This window comes from Ranitomeya variabilis, chromosome 4 (assembly GCF_051348905.1).
Source record: "Ranitomeya variabilis isolate aRanVar5 chromosome 4, aRanVar5.hap1, whole genome shotgun sequence".
NCBI classification, from domain to species: Eukaryota; Metazoa; Chordata; class Amphibia; order Anura; family Dendrobatidae; genus Ranitomeya; species Ranitomeya variabilis.
The window spans coordinates 206,215,647-206,223,911 of NC_135235.1; positions in this window are offsets into that span (position 1 = coordinate 206,215,647).

Consider the following 8,265-nt stretch of genomic DNA (forward strand, 5'->3'; position numbering starts at 1 on the left):
TTTTCACCTGCCAAATTCGGGGCAGATTGGTTCAGATGTTTGGCCATAATTGAATCTTTACTTTTGTATCTATTTACTTTTTGCAGTCTATTTTCTTTTTCTGAATATTTTGAGAAAGGTAGGTCCTCAAGCTCCTGGTTTACTAATGTGCCAAATTCGAGGTAGATTAGTCCAGTCATTTGGCTGGTAGTCAATCTTCGCTTTATAGTTCTGCTTTTATTTTCTTCCGAAGATGAGGAGAATGGTAAGTTCTAGAAAACTGAAATCCAGTCTAGAGTCTTCCATAGCACCTGATTTTCCTACGTGCCAAATTCTGCAGAGATTGGTCCGTCCGTTTCGCCATGCATAAAGAACAGATAATGAACAAAAGACAACAGAAATATATATATATATTATATATATATATATATATATATATATATATATATACATATATATACACAAAGATAGATCAATTGTTGACATGTGTATATAAAATGAATACAAATATGTAAAAGAGGACTCTTCTTATAGAGCAACCACTGATGAAATTAGAACACAACTGTGTAGATTGGGCCTCTATATGTTCTTCATCTAGGTCCCCAACTAACTTCTGCATTATGTCCTGCGTGTAGGATCTATAGACTACATAAAAGTCTGTATTCATGAGTATAATAAAAATACCATGAGATGACATTGCCCATCCACAATCATTTGTATAGTGCCACCATCAGGATCCAGCTGGCCTAACACAGCATCTGAGAGGCTTTGGGTAGTGCCAAGTACAGAGAAAACAATAGGCTCCAAGTAACCCGTTAAAGCCTATTTTGAGTCCATGGAGACTCTTATGGATTAATTAATGATATGACCTGTATGCACAATGATGATTATATAGTTTAGGGTGAAATTAAAAGTGGACAAGCATATTTACTGTATTACTTGATGGTGAGCCCAAGGCACTGGCTACTGTATTCTTTTCCAGAAAGGGGACCATAAACCCCCTTTAAATGGTCACTGTCATTTAAAAAAAAAATTGCCAAAAAAATAGTGCTAGCGAATCGGATATGCTTCTTTTTCTAATTAGGAGGACCCTTTCTTTCTCCTCCCTTTGTCTCCTAAACTTATCATTCACTCTGAAATAAAGCAAATAATCTGTCTGGCTCAATTCAAAATAGATATCTAAGAGGTATTAGCAGAGTACGTAAAAAAGTGAGAAGGACAGACTAAGAGTGAGTTGTTGCTTTCTAGTAAGTGTTTCTCGCACTTCAGTGTTGGATTCACAGCTACATTGTTCAGTACCATGGTATAATGTCCTGCTTCTACTGCTGCTTCTGAAAATGAAACTCTTTAATATATTTTTATCAGAAAAATATAATTTTCTCTAATTACGAAACTTTTTCTCCTCCCTTTCTCTTCCGAACTCATCATTCACTCTAAAATAAAGCACAAATCTGTCTTGCTATAGACAAGATAGACAACTGGGAGGGTAAATAGAAAATAGAAAAGAGGAAGAAAGAGGCGCAGACTGAGTTGTTGCTTTGTAGTAAGTGTTTATCTCACCCCAGTGTTGAATTCACAGCTACATTCCTCAGTACTACTGTATACTGTTTTCCTGCTACTGATGCTTCTGAACATGAAACTTTTCAATATATCTTTATCAGAAAATATACTTATTTCTCTAATTATGGCACACTTTTTATATCTCCCCTGAACTCATCATTCACTCTGAAATAAAGCAAAAATATGCCTTGCTCAAAACAAGATAGACAATCAGAAAGGATTAGCAGAGTAAGTAGAAAAGCGAAAGGGAGAAGCGCAGACACAGACTGTTTTTGCTTTCTAGTAAGTGTTTATCCCACTCCAGTGTTGGATTCACAGCTACATTGCTCAGTACTGCTGTATAATGTCCTCCTGTTCCTGATGCGTATGAACATGTGCTGCCTAGAGACGGGAGCACAGGAATCCTTGATGTTTCTCTGTACTGTGTGCAGGAGACATCATGTCAGCTAGTCTTCACCCACTAGCTCAGGGACAACTGACAATTAATGACACAGCCTGCTGAGTGAAAACTGAAGGATACAAATCATATAAAGGCCATAAATAGTGTTATTCCTCATGTCCACATGACAAATTATTCTGAACAGCTATTTGAAATAATATTTTAACAATACGAGATGAGAATTAAGTGTTATTTATTCTCTGCCGAAAAGTTATGCTGGGAATTGTGTCTGATTTTTCATTTTTTCTGCGTTGTCAACCTAAATGTATATTTTTTATAAAACACTGATTAATTATATTGCTGTTTCCATGCAGTGTAATGTCATCTACGAGTGCAATAAAGTGAGTCACAGCACCTCTTACACTGCTGCATGTTTCATCTTGTATGGTGGGAGTTACAAGTAAAATAGACTATAAAACAGTGAGCATTTACATAATAATAAAACAGAGTGCTGCCTATGTGTTTAAGAAAAAAACGAGAAAAAAATTAAAATAGAGAAGCTATGCTAATAGTTTATTGTACCTCCCCCACAAAAAAATATAATTGTAAGGATTTCAACTCACAAGTAGGCACTAAGTTCAACACAGGCACAGGTCTTGATGTCTAAAGACAAAGTAACTTTTATTGAGTTTTTCCGCACTTCAACTGAAATTGCATTCTTCAGCACAATAGGATACAGCATAAACAGTCTTTTTCTTCAGGAAAGGCAAAACTAAGTAACTGTAACGGTCTGAACACCCTGAGCTGTGTCAGCTACTTTCCATTAGGCCAGTAAAACCCAAGATGGAGTATGGGAGTGACCTTTCCCACCCATGCTCTCTAGTCACTCCTAAATCCTGGACCTAGTGTTACTGGTGTAACCTAGTCTTCATGGGATTTTCATCACCGAGACCAGCCACCTCAGTGGTATCAACCACTTTACTTGACTCCTTCTTACAACATACAGTATATATATATATATATATATATATATATTTATTTATACAGTATGTACTTATCTATGTCATGATAAGGTAAGCACCTACTTAGCAACCATCAGATCATAGCCCCATGTTTACAGTGGTGTGGATGGAATCGGTAGGTGAGATGGCTAAATGATCTGTGTGTCTTTCACTGGAGGATCAAGGGATTTTAAATGAATAAACTGGGTAGGACCCAGTTTGTTAATAAGAACAGATATCTAAGGACCCACACCCTGGCATACAAGAAAACAAGTGACAAAGCCAAAGCATAGCAAAAAAAACCCAAACAAATAGGGCTCTTTCGGTCACTGATATTCTGTTTTATTGGGTGGCACAGTTCCATATTACCCCCATGGGCTTGTAAGGACTATACTGTGCAGACCTCTTCTGAGAGTTGTCTAGAGATGTAGCATGTATTGGCCATTGGTGGTAGAGTGGTTTTCCACTTCTGGTTGGCAGATGGATACATAGATGTCAGTTCAAGAATTTTACCCTCTGGCAGACAACAAACTTGTTGGGTTTAAATGGTCTTACAAGCTAGGGGCAAAAACTCAATGCTCAACCCTGGGTGATGTATCCCTTGGGCAGCCCACATATCGTAAAGGGCCATCTTGCACATTATATAAAAGTTGGCCAGTCACACACATTATTTCAGAGGACATAAGTATCGGGCTGTTGGAATTAAATTGCCCAATCCTTTTTGGCAGCTGCTCTCCCACAGAGATGTGAGGGAACGATCATCTGAGCCAAGCATTTGTGTGTATGGGAGAGATGGATGTCGTTCGGCCACCAACACCTACCTAAGATGTATGGCAAGCTTAGGAACTATTGAAAGCTGTGACAACAAGCATTAGCTAAACACTTGCCCCTCTCTAGCCTAGAAGTAATATCCTCAGCCTTAAACCCAATGAATGTTGGAAAAAGCGGTTAACTCAGGAGTTAGCACCATGTCTCATATAGTTAGAGGTCACCCCCCCACCCTGATATACATTAAATAAGCCAGTAAAGTGTGGACTTACGAGAAGCTGAAGCAGAGGTCTGATTGCTTTGAAGTTGGATGTTTGACCTGGATAACTAAGGCTACTTTCACACTAGCGTCGGTACGGGGCCGTCGCGCTGCGTCAGCCCGATGTACCGACGCAAACTGTGAAGAAAATGCCCGACGTTGGCAGTGGAGGCAGTCTTAAGACGCTTCCGCTGCTTCATTGTAAGGTACGGGGAGGAGGGGGCGGAGTTTCGGCCGCACATGCGCGGTCGAAAATGTCGATCCCGACGCACAAAAAAACGTTACATGTAACTTTTTTTGTGGCGGCGGTGCGCCAAAACAGGACGCAACCGTCGCACGACGGTTGCAACGTGTGGCACTGCGTCGCAATGCGTCGGTAATGTTAGTCTATGGGGAAAAAAACGCATCCTGCAGACAACTTTGCAGGATGCGTTTTTTCTCCACATCGACGCATTACGACGTGCAGTGCACAACGCTAGTGTGAAAGAGGTGTGTGGTGCCTTAAGGCTGAGTCACACATAACGATATCGTTAACGATATCGTTGCAACGTCACGCTTTTGGTGACGTAGCAACGATCCCGCTAACGATCTCGTTATGTGTGACAGCGACCAACGATCAGGCCCCTGCTGGGAGATCGTTGGTCGATGGGAATGATCAGGACCTTTTTTTGGTCGCTGATCACCCGCTGTCATCTCTGGATCGGCGTGTGTGACGCCGATCCAGTGATGTGTTCACTTGTAACCAGGGTAAATATCGGGTTACTAAGCGCAGGGCCGCGCTTAGTAACCCGATATTTACCCTGGTTACCATTGTAAAAGTAAAAAAAAAAAACAGTACATACTCACATTCTGATGTCTGTCACGTCCCCCGGCGTCCACAGGGTTAAAACTGCTTTCGGCAAGAGCGCTGCTAATATGCATGCGCTGCTGCCGAGAGCTTCCCTGCACTGACTGTCAGCGCCGGCCGTAAAGCAGAGCACAGCGGTGACGTCACCGCTGTTACTGCCGGCGCTTACACATTCAGTGCAGGGAAGCTCTTGGCAGCAGCGCTTGCATATTAGCAGCGCTCTTGCCGAAAGCAGTTTTAACCCTGTGGACGCCGGCGGGGGACGTGACAGACATCAGAATGTGAGTATGTAGTGGTTTGGTTTTTTTTACTTTTACAATGGTAACCAGGGTAAATATCGGGTTACTAAGCGCGGCCCTGCACTTAGTAACCCGATGTTTACCCTGGTTACCCGGGTGCTGCAGGGGTATTTCGGCATCGTTGAAGACAGTTTCAACGATGCCGAAGTCGTTCTCCTGATTGTTGGTCGCTGGAGAGAGCTGTCTGTGTGACAGCTCCCCAGGGACCACACAACGACTTACCAACGATCACGGCCAGGTCGTATCGCTGGTCGTGATCGTTGGTAAAGGTACCGTCACACTAGGCGATATCGCCAGCGATCCGTGACGTTGCAGCGACCTGGATAGCGATATCGCTGTATTTGACACGCAGCAGCGATCTGGATCCCGCTGTGAAATTGCTGGTCGCTGCTAGAAGGTCTGCACTTTATTTGGTCGCTAGGTCGCCGTGTATCGCCGTGTTTGACAGCAAAAGCAAGGATACCAGCGATATTTTACACTGGTAACCAGGGTAAACATCGGGTTACTAAGCGCAGGGCCGCGCTTAGTAACCTGATGTTTACCCTGGTTACCAGCGTAAAAGTTAAAAAAACAAACAGCACATACTCACCAGCGCGTCCCCCAGCCTCTGCTTCCTGACACTGACTGAGCGCCGGCCCTAAACTGAAAGTGAAAGCACAGCGGTGACGTCACCGCTGTGCTGTTAGGGCCGGAGCTCAGTCAGTGTCAGGAAGCAGACGCTGGGGGACGCGCTGGTGAGTATGTGCTGTTTGTTTTTTTAACTTTTACGCTGGTAACCAGGGTAAACATCGGGTTACTAAGCGCGGCCCTGCGCTTAGCAACCCGATGCTTACCCTGGTTACCCGGGGACCTCGGCATCGTTGGTCGCTGGAGAGCGGTCTGTGTGACAGCTCTCCAGCGACCAAACAGCGACGCTGCAGCGATCGGCATCGCTGTCGCTATCGCTGCAGCGTCGCTTAATGTGACGGTACCTTAAGTCGTTTAGTGTAACGGTACCTTAAGACTGAACTTATTTCCCACCAGGGCCTTTGAAGTGCAGAGTCTAGAGGAGATTAACTCCTGGAGACAGGGCCTGAGTTATCAGAGGCTGGGATCTTGAGGGCAAGGTTTGGGTAAAGAGATGTTCTACTCTACTCTAGGGTATGTGCACACGTCAGGATTTCTTGCAGAAATTTTCCTGACAAAATCCGGACATTTCTGCCAGAAATCCGCATGCTTTTTTTTTGCGCGTTTTTTACGTGTTTTTTGAGCGGTATTTTGTGCGGAATTTTTTCGTTTTTTTCCTGACACTCCAATTTCATGGGAAATCCGCCAAAAATAATGAACATGTTGCTTCTTTTTCCGGAATGCGTTTTTTTTCACGGAAAAAAAACGCAACATTTGCACAAAAAATGCGGAATGCATTCTAAATGATAGGATGCATAATGTATGCGTTTTTTATGCAGAATTATAGTGTTTTTATGGGGGAAATCCGCAAAAAAAACCCGCAAAAAATGCTGAAGAAATCCTGACGTGTGCACATACCCTTAAGATTGGGGCTTGGGATATTAGAATTGACCACCTGGAAATCAGTGGGAAAATTGTTAATTGGGACCTTTGCGATATAACACTGTCCTGGGGGTTGGCTCCTGTGATGTTAGGGGACTAACAAATACAGCAAAAAGTAAAAAAAAAATGTTTTAAAGAGTTTTGAAAAAAATGTTGAAACCATCCTCGTTCCCCCCATTAAAAATTAAGAATAAAAAAGAAATACACATATTTCGTATTGCCAGGTGCATAAAATATAAATTGATAAAATATAAAATTGATTAATCCGATCAGTAAACGGCAAAACGAGAAAAATAATAAAAAATGTCAGAATTGCATTTCATTTGCCACCTCAACAGCCCCAAAAAAATGCAATAAGAGCGATCAAAACATCGTATCGACCCCCAAATGGTATCAATAAAAACATCAGTTTGCCCCACTCAAAAAAAAGTCCTAATAAACCACCATCACCTGTAAACTCAAAAGTACAACTAGTCTTGCAAAAAAACGAGCCATCATACGTCTATGTCATCGGAAAAATTAAAAAGTGCATGGCTCTTGGAAGAAGAGGAGGAAAACAAAAAACGCAAAAATGGAAAAAAAAAATCGCAATCATAAAGCTTTTTGCACTACTATCTGTGAAGAGGAATACAAGTTGAACTGTTTAATCTTGCGTTGGTCCATATTTTTATTAAAAGGGAAACCATTCAAAAGTAAGAGATTTTCCAGCTCTTCCAGATCACCCACGTTGGCTTGAGTCCCATGGCCATTTGGGGAAAGTTGGCAAGTATGGCGTTGGCTGACAGCTGCACTATCTTTTTAGCGGCATGGCATTTATAGGAAATAGTGAGCAGCGCCCAGTGCTAAGGTTGTCTTGATTTAAACAAGGTGTGAATTAGCTATTCCGAAACGTTTCTCGGGGATTCAAATGTAAGCCAACGTGTCAACCGTGAATAAGCAACTGATAAGCTTCAGAGATACAATACATACTGGGTTCAAAGGGTTGTCTACTAGTGTTGAGCATTCCGATACTGCAAATATCGGGTATCGACCGATATTCGCTGTATCGGAATTCTGATACCGAGTTCCGATATTTTTGCGTTATCGGAATCGGGATCCATATTCATGTAAAAAATAAAGAATAAAAATAAAAAATATGGATATACTCACCCACCGACGGCCCCTGGCTCTCAGCGGTGCAACCGGCAGCCTCTGTTCCTAAGAATGCAGTGAGTGTAGGACCTGCGATGACGTCGCGGTCTTGTGATTGGTCGCTTGACCGCTCATGTGACCGCTCACGTGACCGCGACGTCATCGAAGGTCCTTCACTCTGCATTCTTAGGAACGGAGGCAGACGCTTGCAGCGGTGACAGCCAGGGGCCGTCCGAGGGTGAGTATATCCATATTTTTTATTTTATTCTTTATTTTTTACATGAATATGGATCCCAGGGCCTGAAGGAGAGTTTCCTCTCCTTCACACCCTGGGAACCATCCAGGATCGCTCCCTATTACGTTCCGATATTTGTGTCCCATTGACTTGTATTGGTATCGGGTATCGGTATCGGCCATATCCGATATTTTTTGGATATCGGCCGATCCAATCCGATACTTTCAAATATCGGAAGGTATCGCTCAACACTATTGTC